Genomic DNA, 19960 nt, shown 5'->3' with positions numbered 1-19960 from the left:
AACTGTTTATCGCAGTATACTATAATATATTGTGCTTCAAAATTTGTTATGCCAGGCCTGTATGTAGGACTAGTTTAAAGAACAAGTTTCACTTTCACCATTCCAATTATTCTCTCCACCTATGAAATTGCTTTTGATTCCAGTATAGTCCAGTATATATCAAATAAGTAATCCACCCACTACTTGTACTAAGTTTGTAGTGACTCATGTTTAGAAATGAGGCAACAAGCACACACTCTTGCAGGTCAAAAGCACACAAAGCCACAGTCGCACATGTTATGGCCAGCAACATACAGCATTTGCCCTGTATGCAAAGTGCAGGGCGGCTGTTGGCAACCCACATTTGAATGAACACAATGTACAGACACAGATTCCCTGTTAATCTAGTTCCATCTGTGCATGCTGCTCTTGGGCTGGGTCTCTCTCTCTCTCAAACACACACACACGCACAAACTTGGTGCCACTATAATGCTTATTGTTTACACTTTCAATATTGCTTTGGAACATTTCCTTCAACAACATTTGCATAAATCACAATTCACTTTCCTTGTGAAGTCCCTGTTTGTTCGCATTTCTGCATTGCTCTCTTAAAGTTGTCATGGCACTTATTGGCACTTTACCCGTGAAAACTTCAGCAGATAAATACACTACTTCACTCTCCTATTCAATTACATGCACCAGAGGCACACTCCCGCCCACACACGCAAACAGACTCAAAAGCTCCACTATAAGCTCCATACTTCCCCTGCACTATGTTCCCAAGATACAATAACAAAAAGTGCGTATCCTTCCTCACAACACAAGCGGGAGCGCTCTGGAAAGGCTAATTAACAAGGCCAGGAAATGCCAAATGAATAAGAGATCACAATTAATCTCATGGAGAGACAGCATGGTCCAGAGGCAACATGCATTTGGAACAATTTGTACCTTCTGTAATAAGAAAAAGGACTTTTACCAAGCCACAGTGGCTGCACTGACAAACACACTCACTGCAAGCTGTTAGTCAGCCATGTGTCAGCCATTTAGCAGGAAATGTCACAGTGTAAAGAAATCTGCACAGTCCGATTAACAGCCAATAAAGAGTCACTTACCCTCAATCAGTCAGCTATGTACAGTAAAAAAAATAAAAAAAATATGTCCAAAAGGTCAGTGTTTCACCCTCTTACCCAAAATACATTACGTATAATTTTATGCAATGCATTTCTGCTGAATGATTTTGAATTGCATTTTTTTTTTCTGAGAATGGTGCAATTAGATTTGCAAAACATTTTTCATAGTTGAATTGCGTTCAAAGTTGTATTCACATTTTAAACATGTCCAAGAGCATTAACATTTGAGAGAAGATAGCCAAACTTAAACAAGAACCCCATGCATTTCAGAGCATGTTTGTAGAGATCTAATCTACAGTTTTCATAATAAAGCAGGATATTAAGTTTTGACCATTGTGACCACTGAAATTTTGATTTGATTGCAGCAAACTATACATTGTATTATATTAAACTGGAACCAGGTTGCATAAGACCCCCAAAGTCAAATTTTGCAATATCTGTTTTAATTTCCTAGAAGCAGCAGTAAAGTACAAAAATCAAGATAAGAACATGCATACTGGCGCCATTTGCATGTTTTAATTTAGTCAGACGATGGTAAGTGAAATTGGGGTTATATGCTTGTTAGCCAAAGAGTTGAAGTGATATGTCTATTAGTAACAGAACACACTGTGCAGAGAATCTATTCCACAAACTGGGCCTACAGACTGTAGTTGAAAGACAAACTGTCCAGACAAATAAATAAAACTTAGCACATATCATTAAGAAAATATGACTTATCATCAGGCACATGCGGTTTCCAAACAGCCTCAAGAGAAATCCCATGATTAGGACACATGTAAAAATACAATTTGAGCATGTACATAAGATATGTTGTCAAGAAGATTAATGATATTCAATATTGGTGCTCATATAAGTTTTCATGTCTTATCATGTTGTGGTAAGATGGTGGCTTTTACTATCGGTTGTAACCAAGTCTTGAAAATAATCAAAGAATAGGTCACTTGTATGCAAGATGCGAGTTTTGAAAGTTTATTTGACCTTTGTAGTGACCTTTTTGATATTACTGAAGTCTATCTATGTGGCACTGGTGAATCATTGAATATAAAATAACACTGTTGATTCAGTAATGTTGTTTTTATAATATACAATTCAGAGCATATGTGTATCAGCTTGTCTTGAGGAAGTTCAAGTATCACACCAAAAAATTGATGTATTTGACTTTTCTCTAAAACAAGAATTTCAATATTTTAATATTTCTAAATCTATATCCAAACACTACTATATCCAAAATCTTTACATTAATCTGTTATGAAACATCAACAGTAGAAGAGCTGCAGAGAAATTGTATCTAAATGTGCCCCTCAACCATAGCAAACCCCACGAGAAGTCAAGCTGGTGGGCTGTACAACTGTACACTGTAGTCACTGACTTAATTTTCCATTAATGTCAAAGTGTCAAAGCCCCCCGCCACTATCTGTGGGCTCATTAAAAGCCACTCAGTGTCACTGGAGTGCGACGTGATACCAGCAGGATAATGTGATAATGTCAGAATAATGGTGAAAGTAGTACAAGTTGTACACAGTAGACAACAAAGTCTGAGGGGAAGGACCTGGACAAGAGCTTGGTGAAGTGAGGTGAGAGCAATGATAGAGGCTAGGGTTGGTCTGATACAGATTCGGGATAAAAAAACAAAAAAACAACATGTTCTTCATCTGTCCTAATTTGAATAATACACATTGACATACAATCTCTTAAATAGTCACACTGCTTTGTGTCTGGTGTGGTATACTGTTGACATTTGCTCTGGAGACCTTCTTATCATAGCACAGTATCACAATAGAGCCCCTCTAAAGTTACTGACTCAAATCCATTACACAAACTTGGATGAATAGGCAGATACAATAATTGAACATGACCTAGAAAATGTTCAGTTATCCATTTACTATTTTGATATTAGGGATGGGCAGTAATGGATTTTTTCAGCCAACACCAATATCTGAAATTTGCCTGCTACAGTGGCTGATTTTCGTATACCAATACTGTAATTAGCTTTTAAAATCCATAACAAGGTCCACAAATTACCTTAAGTTGAAATAAAATGCACAAATAAAATAATTAAAATATAAATAAAATAATAAAATATATAATAACAGAGGAGGAGGAGATACTGGGATTGACACATGGGCACTCACAGACTGGAGCAGGGCTGAAAGAATTCTTCCAATAAAGAAAAATTGTCTGATGCATGCCTGGTAATGCTTGAATTTATTAAAAACTCTACGCTAACACGTTTTGACTAGAAAACTGTCATCAGGGCATAACATGAAAGAATAATCTAAAAGAATAATCTAAAAGCAAAAAAAAAAAATCTTTAAATGTCAGCCAGTTCCAATACTGGAACCGGTATATCTCATCCCTATTTGGTATAATATAGAGCAGCCCCTCACTGTAATGTCCTGTCCCTGAACATGTGTAAAATGACCCTGTGTCAATATTTACTTGGTGAGAGAGTGGCGAGACGTCCATGACGGCTGCATGCTTCACACAGACTCTATATGACCAGCGCCTATATGACCTGAGGGGCCATTGTGAAAGCAGGTCATCAGAGGACATGCACAGTGCATGTGTGTGGAGTCACGCATAAAAACAAGACAAAGAACACTATTAAGCGCCCATAAGAGTGGCGCTTTGATTCACAAGTGGATGTATGTGTGTATACAGCACTCCAGAATAAACAGAGCCTACATTCTTTGCATTATGTTCCCCTCTAGCAAACACAAACAGAGCTGAGCCTGTCGCACTGAAAGGCCTAGGTTGCACTCACAAGCAGAGGGTTTACAGAGGCCATGGGATGACCACGGACCCACCACACGACAGAGGATTCAGCAAGTCAGTCTGTAATCCGCAGTATGAAACATGTGCCTGTAATAGTACATGTGCTTATTGATCATCTTTGCCTAGTTGGCTAATTGGTCAGTGATGTCTTAATGGACTACCTTTTTATTGATTGATTAGGTGTGTACTCTTTCCATGAATGCAGTTGGCTAAACGTATACTGAATGACGTCAGACATGTTTGTATAAGAGCCCCGCGTTGGGACAGCCCCACTGAACTGTGCTGATATGAGCCTGTAAAAGCACAGTCACAGTTCACAGGGGCAATAGGTCAAGATGAAGCCCAGGGTCCACACAGCCATGTCAGAGGAGGAAGATGAGAGGCAGAGCAAACAAAGGGAGCAGACTGTGAAAATCTGTGGATTAGATGGAGCCATCTGCTTAGGTTGCATAGCAACCGTATGAAAGTTTGAAAATCCAAAACAGAAAAAATCGTTCAGCTCAGCAACTCCACCCAACTGGAAATGATTCAACTATAGCGCTCCGAAATGCACTATATCTGTAATTGTGATGAAACGTATTCTTTCTGTGTGAATAGCACTCCATGCTGTGTGGCTAATATGGCCCTGCTAAACTGGCACTAGAATTACTGTCACACTGTTCTCTATGGCAGAGCTCCAGAATGAAGAAGACACTAGCATGCAGTAGGTGCCAGTTAACAGCACTAATCACATGATATCTGCGATCTGTCATTCTTAGCACTTTTTCTGAAGTATGACCAGTCACTGTCTCATTAAGTTTTCATAACTGCTGCTCTACTACTCAGCGCAAAATACTGATGATTGCCTAATCCTTCGATCACCAGCTGATCGGCTCCATAGACAATTCACAGGTCTGAGCAGCTGTACATTCATGTGTTCATGCCAGGGACCCACCAGAGTTGAGAAATAATACTTGTAGCACACCATTTTAAACAGAAGCCTCACACTTCATTTAGTGTTCTCATAAATGTGACTTCAGTTAAAGTAAATTGGGGTTTATTCAAGCGTTTTACAACTATGGAGCAATTTGTTTAATTGCACTGAGACATACAGAAGCCCTGTGGCAACAGTCAGCCTGACGATCACAAGGACCAAACTCCAGTACATGTGCTTTTTAAAATCGTTTTGAAAACCGTACACACAAAGAGATATTTAAGAGCCAAAAGGCAGGTCTACACACCCAGCCGTAGAATATCTATACCAAAACACTATGTCAACCACTTAATGCCCCTGAGATATGCTCAGTGTTAAATTAGGTCATCACACAAATGCTGTTCCACTATAGGATGCCCCCCTGACCCTAACCTGACGAAGAGTTCACGCGGCGGTCAGCTGTCTGTTGCAATCTTACCATTTAAATCAATCATGCAACATTAGGAGAAAGAGAGAGCGCACACACCGCCTTACGGGTTGTTGCTGGGGCTTTTGCCCACACAAACAAGGCTTCACTTGTCTCGCAGTCGGACAGAATTATCAGGGCCTCACATCAGATTATCCAGACCTATAGAGCGACACGACGTTTGCATTTTGTAAATGAGCCATAGAACGTAATAGCAGATGACCAAAGAGTGATCTGAGCAGCTTTAGTCAACAGCTTCATTAATCCTTCATATTTTAATCTGCTGTGTTTGTTGTGCTGTCAAAGCCCTAATCACGTCTCCTCATAAGAAGAAAGCCACTGATGATATGATGAGGTGCTCAAAATGGGATTCACACAAATAAACAGAGAACACAAAGGAAGAGCTCTCGCCATCATCATCAGCACATGCACAAATACATACAGGCTTGTGATAATATCGTGTGTGGGTAAACAGCACAGAGGTGAGACCCCGCTGAGCTTTGATTTACCCAGCAGTACACAATGCACTGTGGCCCACATTACAAATGCATGTGCACACAATATACACATCAAGTGCTGGAAATACATTGCAAATCTCTAGGGTGGATTCAGTTTTAATATACTAGGCTGAGCATCACAGAGGCTGTTCCCAAAAGACATAAAACAAGAACACAAAGGTTAAGGTCAAATAACTACTGGGGAATGTGGTCCATCAGACAGTATATGCTGGAGCACTATCACTGAAGGCTTAGTTTCTTAAGGTTGTTTAACAGAAAAGAACATTGTGTTCTATGCCAGAACTCAAAGTTTTTTGTTTTTTTTATGTAAACATTAATGTAATACACCCTTCCAGGATGACATATTTTGAATTGTTCTGCACACAACCGATATATATGTTCTGTCTCATGCATTTTAATGTGGCCACAAAATAAAAACACTAATATTGCTGTTTACAGACAGCTCTTATACTTGCCAATGAGTAATAACACAACAGTCACTTTCTAAAGTTACAGAATTTGTGGTGGTTGATGAACTAAAACATTTCATTGACAAATCTGCTACTTAGTACAAAAATAATCTTGAATTTAAAGAACATTAATTATGGGGTTGTAATTATGGCACTAATACAAGTTTATAGTTTGTGGTTATTAGTTTTGGTTACTTTTGCATTATTGTGTGATGATGAAAGTAGCCTTACTAAGCACCATTTAAAGTAACTCTTACATTACAAAACCAATAATGGCAGTATCCACTATCGCCTGGCTCACATCTTTTTAGCAACGTATAAACTATGTTTGTAGCACATCAATATTTCTCTGTTTTTATGCCCATCACCATGAGTCATTAATAATTAGATATATCCTATCCTATAAATCCACTCATCAGCATATTTCCTTGTGTTGGAAAGAGTAGCGGTAAAAATATTCTATATTTGTTTTGGCAGGGACACCCTGATGATAGGAAATCATTGTAAGAAACGCTGTTATACATAAAAAACAAAAGAAATCTCTTGCATACAAATAATTCCTTCAATCTTTATACTGTTTATATTACAAGTAGATATGCTGAATAAAATTCATCACCAGGGGTGTGCAGGAATATTGAAATATCGATATAGTATTGTTTAATTTAATGATACAGTATAAATATCGTAGGCTGTTGTATCAACATATTGCCAAGAGTATCTTTTTGGTATGATACCTGGCCCTATCCACCACACAGTATGTACAGGGCTAAGTGCAATTCTGTGTTAATGGTGCACTAAAGGTCAAAACAGTGAGATGAGAGAGAACTGGTTTGCTTCTTAAATCACTTGGTGCTGATACCTTAAGACTGAGCAGTAAGACAAAGAAAGATCTCTGAGAGAATCTAAAACGGCGCTAGGCAACGGATAGAAAACTTGATTTGCTGGTGGTTTCCTGACCCTTCTTGGCAAAATCTGAAAAAAGTAATCCAATGTATCGACTTAAATACAGATTAGAGAGGAGGCTGCCAGAGTTTGAGGTATCGACTGGGAGAGAGAAGCCTCACAGATGGGCATATCAAAAGGCCGCATGTCAATTCCATCAAAGCACAGCACTCTGATATTCTCCAACAGCAACATTTCTCTTCCTCTGTTCTGCAGCATCCTCTGACTGTAAATCTCTGGGATGAGTGCCAGATGTGTCGCAGTGTTGTGGTGTTTGGCGGCTGATTCCAGTTTTATGAGCAATGAGGGTTTCTCTAGGTAGAAATCCTTTAGTCAGTCATCATATCTGACCATTGTTGTTTAGAGATGCATTGTTCAGTCAAACTACACACTAAACATATTCCACATCTGTTTTGCAATCAATAATCTGCAGATCTTTGCAATTACATCCCTAGTGATGGAAAATCCTGTTTAGAGTATTTCCTTTTTGACACGCAGGTGCTGTGTGCTCTGATAACTGCAGTATTTTTGAAGCACCTGGTTCTTCTCATCTTTGATAATTCCCATGTTGCCAGTACAAATTACTCAGGCATGCTGAGAGAAGAGCCTTATTTCCTGTTGTTAACATTGGTTATTGGGATGCACGGCTAGAATGACACATTCATGATATCACAGAGGGAAACTGTGCATAACAAACGATTATATTGCCCTTGGGGTTGGAGGTTCTTAGTGCTTTGCTGTGGTGTGAATGAGAGCATATAGATCCTCACTCCTGCACCGGCCTTTTTCTCTGGATGGACCAAATGTCTGGGGATTATTTAGATGAATCATGGCTCATTTGACTGATCCCCAGCAGAGCAGCAAGCCTGTCATTTTATTCAAAGATTTAAAGAGGAGTGTAAAGGCATCACGATTACTCCCAAAATTAAGCCATTAAGCCATAAAAATACACATGATAGTTGGTGGGTCTTTTGTTTTAATATTTTACCTTTGGCTCTATTTGTGTAAATGCTCATGCATTCAAATATGTAATCACATTCCCAACTAGATATAAAAATTAGAACAGCCAATTACAGTACAGTCTGGTGGTCCAAAAGTCTATGGAAGTGTCACTCTCTGTGCCCATGTGCTAGTATTTTTGCTCAATTTTTGAAAATTAATGTAGAAGAGAGTCTGATGGGACATTTAAAATGTGTCATTAAATTAAATAGTTTTAGGTTTAAGTATCAAAGAAATGTGAAAGGACTGTAAAATGTGTCCTCTCACATTTGTAGCATTTTGATACATCTTTGAAATAACATTCAAAATATTATTGATAATTTGATATATGGCCCACCTCTAACTGAGGGTCTCCCTTAGCCATTAATGTTGGATATTTGCAGTGTTCTTTACTATGTGCAAACATCCTTGGCACTCAGTGGTAAAACAGTCTTCATTCTGCACTAATTCAGAGCGAGTGTTGCACCGCCATTCTCTCTGTGCCCATCTTATGTAGGTCAATGTATTTTTTTTTTCTTTTGTGGCTGTCATGTGCTTGTATGTTCGTGTCAAGCTCAAAACCCAAATTCATGAATGCAATATTTAAGGGACTTGAAGGTTGGGGAGAGTTCAGTATCTCAAATATTTAGTGAAGTGAAGTTATGGAAATCTTCATGTATAAAATATTGCATTGTGGTAATTTTGCTTTGAATTATGAAAATTTGCTTATCAGTTTAGATAGGTGTTAATTAGCAACTATATCGAAGTCATTAGTGAAATAATGTATGTGTGTGGCTGTTGGCTTATCTTGAGCTGCTTCAGCGATAAAAGGTCAGGGAGCATGCCTTCACTTCTAGCACCTAATTAAAACCAAGAAACCCATTTCTTTTCCCTCTGATTTAGTCCTTGTTTGTGTTTACATAAGTTATTTGTTAATGGGTTGTGGAAGAGTTCAGGTTTAATTTGTGAATTTAAAGAAGGACTGACAAGGACCCGTCACTTATTTGGATCCGAAGGCTTTATTGGACAGAGAGCTGCTATGGCGTGAAATGGGGAAAATGAGGGTGACATACTGAAAGTACATTCTGAAAGTACTCAATTTTGTTACATAGGTAAAAGTACAGATAATTGAGCAATAAAATACTCCAGTAAAAGTATCAAATGATTTCTGATGATGATTTCTTTATTTTCAGCTATGTCACAGCAGAACAAATAGAAAGTGGTACAGAGATTAATGCAATCTGTACTATTTGAGTGTGATTCATACAACTCATACAAATGAAGATTGTTGCTCGAAATGGAGTGGAAAAAGAAGTAAAACGTATTTATTTTTAACCCACTCTAGACAAAAAATCTACTTCAGTAAAAGTATTTAAGTACCCATTTAAAAATGTACTTAGAGCAAAAAGTATTTTGTGCAGATTTTGAGGTCTTATAAAGCTTAAAATACAGAGATTTTGATAAAGATTTGTGCTGAATTTTGTTCAACAGAAACAACTGAATTGATATTTTTCCAGCCATTTTTATTTGTGTATATTTGTGTTCACTCAAACTATGAACATATTCAAATTAACCTCTCATTTTTTCAGCAGGGCTAAAACTATGATTAAAAATACTTTTACTTTTCTGTAATGTTCAAAAATGCAATGCAGAAAGTATACCTGCTCTAAAATGTAGTCAATTCTAAGTAAAAAGTATCAACTTTAAAATCTGCTTAAGTAAAGTACAGATACCTAAAATTTATACTACAGTACGGTACAGTACTTACTACTTTAATTTGTCACTTTCCACCACAGCTGAATTTTAAAACAATATGTAATTGCTATTACATAGTGTTAAAAGTCCATAAACCTGTAATCGATGCAAGGAAAACATGGACAATGTGAAGTGAATCATGTGTGTATGAAAATAAGTGGACAGAAGATATTGAATCATATTACGCTACAACTTCCATTATGTCACAATATGTCACAAGTCATTGTGTCAGAGCTGAGGCCGAGTGGCGCTTCTGAGGGAACACTTTTTGAGAAGCAAGAGGGAAGAGAGGACTAGAATGAACATGATTTCCAAGATTAAAAAAAACAAGAAAATAACAAATATAGAAAGGCATTCCAAGCTTCCACAGACAACAATTTAAACATTTTGAAAACCTGATATTTCACTGTGAATTGAGTACCCACCGGGTTATGAGAAGATGAAGGCCTGTCTTGGCTGAGTTCAACATGGGTTTGCTGAGTATCCTGGTTAATGAATTCCTGGTATGGAAAGTCTGGAAAAGGGAAAATAAAACGTTTAGTTTGACAAATGTGTCAAACAAAAAATGCAGAAAAATACTTTTGATTAAAAGAAATACAAAATTATATTTCCAACCACGTAAAAACAGAATTGGACAAAAAGAAGTACATTTAAAGTCATATAATACATAGTATTTAATATTCTGGCTGGCACAACAGGTTTGTAATATGGACATTGTATACTGTGATAATGGTTAAGTTGGTGAAGCTCACAGTTAAGGGGAGGGTCACAGTGGTGTGTTTGATCTGACAGAAAATAGAAAATCTTGGGTCTCACTGACAGCCAAGTGGAAGAACTGGTTCCATTATAAGGTGTACTGAGCTCTACACTAGCTTCAGGAAATAGGATCCTTGATAGAAAATCTAATGTAAAACACTGCACACCGTTGGCGATAATAGCTGCAAGAAAACGCAATCATGCAGGAGTTAGTGAAGTTAAAATGGTCCCACTGACTTGAAACAGGTGACACAAAGTGAGTGGAATAATTATGCACTTGCATTGTTCATTACAGCCTTGTCAAAGCCTCTCAAAGAACTACAATACATTCATTCACTCATTCACTCAGTGGTGGAAAGCTACTTCTGTAGCCACATTTGCCTCAGACCAACACCACTCACTCACTTACTCATTCCTCATACACTATACAGACGACGCTCTGGTGGTGGGAAACAGCTCTAACCTCTTGAGCCACTGCAGTCCCTAGATGTGCTGGGTGAAGTGATGGGTGTTATCACTCTATCACTCTGCTCTTTCAGCTGTGAATTGGTCTTTTAGAAATCATGTGATGTGCAGAATATATGTGGCAGCAGCTGCACTGTGTGTGGAGGCCTTTGTTAAATTGCTAAGCTGATTTAGTTTAAATAAAAAGTGATCTGAATGTTCAGACTCTTTATTTTCTAAGAGGGTCAGCTCGTGCCTTAACTCTAATCACATGGCTCTGATACCGGCCTGAGTTTCACAATTGTGCAGAGCGCTGGACTTTAACACTGCATCGGCAGCTCAGTGTGCCTCTAAAAGGGAGAGGGCACAGACCAGCATGGCTTCACCCGAGACAAACCTCACCCAAAAGACTTAATTACAAAACAAACATCTCACGACCCCTTCCTGACCTTGTGTTTGTCTGCTCCATTTACTGAGTGGAGCGTCTGCCGTTGAAGCGGACTCTCCTATTTACTGTATGTCACTGCCTTAGGCCTCCATTTCCTCACACATAATGTCCCGCACAACACTGCCTATGGATTCTGCCCAGCAGTTACACAAACATTAGATTAGATATACCATTTTTCAAAGCAGCTAAACTACTATAAAGTGAAATGGTAAAGACTGGTTGTTTTAGCTATAACAATGAAGTTTTAGTTTGGAGCAAAACACAACTATATAGTATTTCAGTTAAAAATCCACCAATGTCCGATCAGAATATTTATTTACCTAAAACCTAACCATGAAAAGACCCATTAATGGTGTATAATTCAAGGGCAAACATGAATTATACACTATCAAAGAGCAAACTGTGCCTTGAATAATTTTGCTGTTGGAGAAATGGAAAGAAATGGAAAAACAGCGAGTAAAAAGGGCAAGGTCCTTTATCTCCACTTGTGGCTTTAAATTTATGTTTTGATGTACCTACCACTAGAAGTGTGAAAGTAGTAAATATTTGAATGTTTCAGGCTAGGAACACATCATGTTTAACCTTTAAACAGAAAATGACCCCATCAAGCTGCACCATTACACTTGCTAGCCCTGTTTGTTTACAATGCCCTCCTGAGAGAGCTCCTAATGTAACATTCATGTTTAAGAGGTTATCTGATAAGCAGGACCAAGAGAAAATGCACAGCACTTTTATTGTGGTCTGAATCAATCCATTAGACATACAGGGGCTGGCTATAGCTCCAGCAGAGGGAGAAGCCATGCCAAATGCTTGCACTGCTGCTGGATCCCCGTCTGGGTCATGACCTTTCCCAGTTCCCTTCAGCATTCTGTTGATCTGGCTCTGGGTTCTCCGCACAGTACTAGACTCCATTACCTCTCCCTCTGGATAGTAAGAGCCAGGAAAATATTCTCCTCGGCAGGAGTTTGGCTGTACAAGCTGAGACGAAGGGGAAAGCTCCACTCTACTTCAGCCGTGCATTAATGTAAGGGCAGCAGCACTTCCTGTTGTGGCTACTGCAGACGCCAGCTTTGTTCCTTCTCACAGAGGACGAGGATCTGTGAGCAGTCTGAGTGCTACACAAGCTGTAAGAGTCCAGTGGTGTTTGTACTCTCACGGGGGAGAGCTCCTCATCCTGCTTTCTATCACAACAGTGTTTGATCCATTAAATATTAGACTCAATACAGTTTCAAGAAAATCTGAGGAGTACACAGCACAAACTAGTTTACCTCACCTTCAAGTCACAAAACAGGATAACTGAAGTGGGTTCTGTCAGGAAAAGTAACTACCAAATTACTGTGGAATAACTATTATCACTTGCCGTTTATTTGGTTTATTCTAAACAAGAGTGCCCTGTTCAGAAAATATATTCAAGTTTTACAAAAATGTGAATGATTCCTTTGAGACCAATTGACCCAATTTAAAGGAGTTTGTTCATTCACTACTGGGAGCATAACAATTTCCTGCAATTTCCCTACTCAAGTTTGACCATTTGTACAAATATTTAGATGTGAAGATAGACACAAGGAAGGTTTTCCATATATTGCCTTGTAAATGAACAAAAGAGCAAACGTAGACAGATACAATATGTCGATTAATTATATATCAATAGTTCTAATAATAAAATGAACTAATGATTTGAATAACAATAATAACATTTCTTATATAGAATTTAGTTTAAAGTTAGTTAGTTTAAGAATTTCATCAGATTTATCAGTTTCTATAAACATATTCTGTAGTCTTCATTTGTATGTGCAAGTGTGTTTTACTACTGCAGCTCTTTGGAATCTGATGGCCATCTGTCAACTGACACAGGAAGTATTGAACAGAACATACATGTGGTTTCTCATACATGAAGTGTTGCACGTGACATGCTAACACAGGAAAATTTACATGTCATAAACAAGGGCCTATATGTTACAGGCGAATGAATACTTCCGATTTTGACAAAGACTGTCACATTTAGAATACCCACACTGAACAATCTAACATGTTCATATTGTGAACAGTGGATTGTACAAACAAGTGCAACTTTATAATGCATCAACATGGTACATGGTGTAACTGCTTTAACAAAGTGCTTTTCATCCTCAAGAACCAAAACAATAGCCCCAGCAGCACCACCCCCCAGGACTTGCTCATAAGAAGGGATTGTACACAGCCTGAGGCGCAGATGGAGGGAGAAGAAATGTCAGCGCGAAAACTGCATCTGCCACCGTAAGTGTGCCAACCGCATCAGCCAATCAGAAGCACTGCAGGGTGTGGCTGCTAACAGGCTCCTCCAAATCTGATCTGTGCAGTCTGGACTGTCCAGGCACATGCATTTGGCATGATGGACCCCCTGATAACGCTCTCTCACACACACACACACACACACACGCGAAAACACACACGCGCATACACACATACACACATGCACACTTTCCATCCTTTGGACATTAGTTTAACTTGCATTCATAGAGTGATAGTCACTAGTTACTACTTGCCTTACCTTTAACTTAAACCCTAATTTAACCTATTCAATCACTGAACTTTTAAACTCTAAACCATGTAATTGACTATTACAGAAATGACTTCACAGGGACATCATTTACAGTCAAACACTGTGAATTCAGTCTAAATTTGGTTCTAAATTATGTTTACTGTTTAAACATTGAAATATTAGAACATTGGTGAAAGAGCATTTATGGATAGGGAGTGATCAAATAACAGCTGTAGTTTTATTAGGTTCACAACAGTATTTTAATGCCATTCCTAACTTGCTCTCCAAAAGTTGTAAATGATTATTGCCCACCAGGACTTCCTTAAAACTAACGATGTTATTGTGGTACATGTGATTAAGAACATTGCTGTGTCCATCCTCATTCATCACTTCTGAAGTCTCTGCCCCTCAGGAATGCACAGTTCCCTGGTGTCTGTCTTAGAACTCATTTGTGATGTTTGACATTGCAGACACAGCGTGGCACTGATGCAGTTATAATAATTAGCTTCAATTATTGCTGAGACCAGAGAGATTGAACTTCTAATGCAACTCAAAGTTTGGTATTCTGGTCCTGTAACTGCTGTTGTCAAATTATCATTGAATGTCAGTGAATGTGTTTACATTAAAAATATAAAGTAAAAAGTATTTTCTAGTGCAGACCTGGGTATTGTACAGCTCCCGGGCCACATCTGGCCCTTTGGTTGACTCTGACCGGCCTCTTTACGCCAATTTGGAATTAAATAAAAAATATTATTATAAATAAACATATTTTATAATTTTACCTTATGCATGGACTAAAGCTGCAGTGCTGCAAAGCTGTGTTTTTCTAAGTGACATTTTGTGTACCTCCTTTTTTCATTGTTTAGTCATAACATAACTCTTACCAGTCTTACCAGCTCGTCAAAATAATGATATTTAGTGCTTTTTATAAGGAAACACAGTTAATATTATGCAGAATTGAGATAAGCATTTTGGCCCGGCCCTCCACAAGTGGCCCCATGGAAAAAATAATTGCCCACCCCTGGTCTAGTGTCTACAGATAAAACTGTCTGACTAGTTTTGAAACTACTGCTGTATAAAAAGTTTCATAATATTCATCAAAACTACAGTTTCCTTTTCTGCTGTGTACAGGACATATTCTTACATATCCCTCATATGCACTCCAACTAATTACACTGAGACCAAAGAAATGTGATCAGAGCTTTCTGGCACAGTCACAGAGCTAGTGCTTTGTAACCCATTTAGATCCTTTTGTGTAATATCCTGTCAGAGGAGGGGCCGGTGTTCTTCTGGGCTGACAGACAGTTTGCCTGATCAGTGCACATTTCTCCCATGCTGCTAGATGTCTAGTGTTTGAGAAGACATGATTAGGTGCCAAGGAAAAGCATCATCCTGGTTTCAGAGCAAAGAACAGAACATTCTGCAGAAAGCAGTTAGATCCAAGGCCTTAAGGCTTTTACATACAGCAGTCAGGCCGGTTTTACAGCTAAATGTATACACACACCAGGAGATAATGGGCACTCCGCAAAAAGAAAAAAAACATCTTCACACTGTTTGTCTTCACATTCTCACAAGCTGCTGCTCAACAGTAATATAGTATGAAACCAGTGTAGTACAGGTTACAGTACTGATCTGTGTTGTTTCTAGGCCTTTAACAATAACACATTTCGAAGTATGATATATTGTTGAAGAAAATATAGACAATAAATAATAATACTGCAACAAATCTATGTCACTGACACAAAAAACCCTACAGGGTTATCCCCAAAAACTAAATTCTAAATGTACAATATAGTTCTGTCTAAATAAATAGCAGAATAAATCACTTTAGTAGTTAGTTTGTATCTATAATGAGCCATAGAAGTTATTTATTCAGCTCTCCATACCTCAGATTTAATCGTAGTGCAGATAAAAACTAACAAGTTCCTTGCTAGCGCAAAGAAAAGGTCCCCATGATAAATACTGACCCTCAAAATGTATTGTTCCATCTAACATATACTGAACAATAAGTTGGGTAGTAATTATTGTGACAGGCCTAGTTCTGTCCAACTTTAAGAATTCTTTCTGTGTTCAGTACAAATGCCATTGTACTATGTGTATTATTATCTACGCAAAAAGACAACAACAACCCTAATCTCAATATGATTATATAGACATACAAGTTTAGTATGAATTTAGCCAAGTAAACAATAACTACTGATGCACAGGGCTGCTGTAGTTAGCGTGTCTCCTGGCCCACCTGTACTGTTACTGTTGCCAGCTCCACAGACCCAGAGCTGTCGGCAAATGACTTTGAGCTGAGCATCTTATTAATCAGCACAAGCCGTCACACCAGGCCAATTAGCGCTGTTTACTTCCGAGCAGTTTCAACATGGCAGATTAGTGGAGTGTTTGAGAATGTTCCCCACTGCTGAGCTCGCTTTAAGGACTGAATTAACATTTGAATGCAATCACAAGCATGTTTTCTTCTTTTAAGATAAGTGCCATAAGAGATGGTCAGCAATTTAAACTGCATGCATTGGGGACTGACGTAAATGAAATTAAAAATGAACATTTTGTTCAGCAATCCACAAATAGCATGCGAGTAAATGGTGGATTAAGCTTGGTTTTAGCCGTGTGTTCTTCTTACAGGTGCATACCCCAAAAAAACACAAAATATTAAAAGGACAAAACTGTGTACACCATAACATGATTACAATTCGCAGGTATTAAAAATATTAGTGTGCTGTATTTGCTTGTAGATAGCATTAATAAGGGATAATAAACATGGGAGTATCATATTCTGTTCATGTCTAAACTCAAAACACAAGCTAAAAGCATTAGTGTCACTATTACATTGAACACCTGCAGTTGTGACCATTTTGTGAAAGATTACAGCTGTGATGTTAACAACTACAACAAAACTATACTAAGACTACTGGTTATGGCCTGAACCAAAAACACATTTCATTAAAAAACGTGAGAGTATAGAGTATTACATGGTCAAGGTTATGACAATTTTAACAATATGTCAATTGTCAACATATAAAAAATTTGTTTGGTCCAGAATAAAACAAAATGTAAAATACAGTGATTGAAATATGTAAGCTGCCGATTATTTATTTGCTACTAACTCAGATCTATATGGCCCAACTTTAAATATAAGGAACATGAACCTTATTCTCTCTAGTCTAAATCGGTCTGTTGGCATAATTCTATAGCTTCCTCAGTTATTATTAATGCACAGAACAGGTTGTAACAATAAGAATTAAAGACAAACATGCCTGGATCGTGCTGTGAGCTCCCTTTTCACCTTGGGCAGCTCACATTCCCGCATTCTGAGGTAAACACATGAACCTGCGCGAGTTCAGTGCTGACTCCTCCCCCTTTCCTTTAGCCCCACCCTCCTTTACATCCCGTGACATCATCGGCAGCAGGCTGTGGTCCTCTGGGGACGGGGGCTAACAGCTGCCTCAGGAGCCTGGTTATGTAACAGCCTCTCTCAGACGGAGGCAGGGGGAGCTGGGAAGAGACGAGGGGTAGGCATGTTTCCTTTGCCCCTCCACGCTCCCTCCCCTCCTCCCTCTATACATTAAGCCTTGGAAAAAACCAGTACGCTGGAATAAAAAGAGGAGGGGGCGAGCGCTGCGGCGGACGTCAAAAGAGGTCACGTCTGGCTGCTGGCATACAAGATTAGTGCTTATAGTCAATGTACACAACATACTCACTTTTTTCCCTGTGCTACTAATTTATGCCAGTCACATTTTTCATTTCAGCCCATCCAATAAGAAGCCAAGCATCTCAACCCAATCCAAATTTCCCTTTTCTCTTTAAAAAAAAACAAAAAAAAAACAAGAGAGTAGGGAAACCTGATGATGTAGACTAATTCCTATATATGCTATAGGGGGAAAACAACAGTTGGGCGAACTTATTTCAACCAGGTGGCAGGTGAACTAGGAAATAATCCTTCTTATGATATGAATAGCCATGTACGCCCCTGTACTGTACATGAGGGTGAGCATAGAGCACTAGAGAATGATGGAAATAGTGTATCTCACTCTGAGCAAACAAAGTCAAAAAGAGGAGAGGGGCTATGGAGATGCTACTTGTTCCATAACATCTGTATTCTACCTGGTGAACCGCAAAGTAACTATTATTTAGCAAAGTCTGAATCAACCAGAAAATTCAACATCCTGATGCAAATGACTATTTGTGCAATATTCTCTGAACCATAAAAAAACAAAAAAAAAACAAAGCCAGTGTGACTAAAATCTTGGTGGTGGTCTTTTTCCCCAAACTTTATTTTTTTCAATTCCAAGCTGCTCAAACAACCCCCACAGTTATCCAAATATATAACCACAATTAAGATAAGATAAACTTTTATTTGTCCGACAATGGTGAAATTACAGTGTTGCAATGTATAGGTCAGGAACGACAGGAAAACAGGAACATGCAATCAAAGTCAAAATCAAGATAAAAAGATTTACAATAGACAAACAAACACAGAACTGTGTCGGCAGAGTAAAGCTGTAAGCTACAAAACTTTGACAAAGTGTTTTCTTACTGAACAGTGAAGCATATAGACAGGAATAAACAGCAGGTAAAGTGACTTGAGTAAATTATAGTATTTGTACAATAAGTGGATATAACTATGGATTACCTACAGAATTATAAATGCTAATAATGATTTGATGTATTTGTTTATTTTACAGTCAACAATATGATGGCAATATCACATTGTTTTGGTTCTATTTATTTAATTCTAGGTCTCAATTACTGGTTTCTTTTTGTTTGTTCGTTTGTTTATCTCGTGTATAAATTCACCTACACAGTTGGCAACAATTTATTATGTCTTAAGGAGTACTTAAGAATTCCAAAAGCCAGCCAACTCCACATTGATCTGCAAATCTTGTTTTCAGGTTGTTGTTGTTGCTGTAGTTAATTTGTCCAGAATCTATAGGCAACTGTATTGTAATTAGTAATAAACAATAAGGTAGTGGTTGGCATTTAGTTTTGTTTTTTTTTTAAATAATGTAACACATGTTATCGATAGGCATTTAGTTTGGCAGCTATTTAGAAATGCATTAAATCTATTTGCATACTTAGAGTACCTATTATTAGAAGTAGATTAGAAGTAGGTAAATAGATTGTAACTCATAGCAGTGCTGTGGTGAATATTCAGAACAGGTTTTCTGCCTTTCGGTTTAACTGCCATGTTATGCATATATGTGCCTGTCATCAAGTACCCGACGTAGATATTATCACTGCTTTTCTCGGCATGTCGTTTCTCAATGTACACATAATAAAAGCAGGCAGGAGGGGACATGTATAATCTTATAACCACCACTTTAAATACACATGGTTTAGGTCATTAACTGTGTTCAAAGGAGTGATAAAGCGTCCTATTTACTGCCGGGATATTTAGGTAGTCTCTTTATATTAAATTAATACCTCAACGATATTAAAAGCAACAGATGCACTATTAATAACAAGTGCCACCCCCAGTGCTTCCATGGCATTACTTGTAGATCAACAAAGCTAAAGCCTTCAGATCTGAATGTTGCTCTCACTCTGTACACTGTGTCCTTCCCACATCGGTCTCCTCCTAACCCTACATTTACCAAACCCACACTCTACATGTCATGCCATCTTGCAACACATAGCCGGCTCAAATAAAAGCAGTTTGTGCAAATGCAGACTAACTCGGAACATGTCACAACATAGGAATGTGGACTATGGCCACACTAGCAAATCACATATAGAACCATATAGAAATGCATGCAGCAAACAACCACAGTGCCAGGCAGTTTGCCCTCTACCTTATCTATGTGGCATCACACTCCGTTTCATACAAAGCACTCAAATGGGTTTTCAGTTTCAATACAAACTGAAATGAGCAAGTAATGC

At 38.3% G+C, this 19960-nt stretch overlaps 1 protein-coding gene across 1 annotated transcript in view; it reads right to left on the bottom strand.

Moving 5' to 3' along the window:
* Positions 1-19960, bottom strand: part of LOC110171234 (thyroid hormone receptor alpha-like) — a 65329-nt gene that overhangs the window by 44834 nt on the left and 535 nt on the right. Inside the window, exon 3 of the mRNA XM_055153034.1 lies at positions 10331-10419. The gene's annotated coding sequence lies outside the window, so the exon portion shown is untranslated. The remainder of the gene's footprint in view (positions 1-10330; positions 10420-19960) is intronic.

The sequence above is a fragment of the Boleophthalmus pectinirostris genome, unplaced genomic scaffold (genome assembly GCF_026225935.1).
Source record: "Boleophthalmus pectinirostris isolate CB_2022bp ecotype Guang Dong unplaced genomic scaffold, ASM2622593v1 HiC_scaffold_17, whole genome shotgun sequence".
NCBI lineage: Eukaryota > Metazoa > Chordata > Actinopteri > Gobiiformes > Gobiidae > Boleophthalmus > Boleophthalmus pectinirostris.
This window is presented reverse-complemented; position numbering and strand designations above follow the sequence as displayed.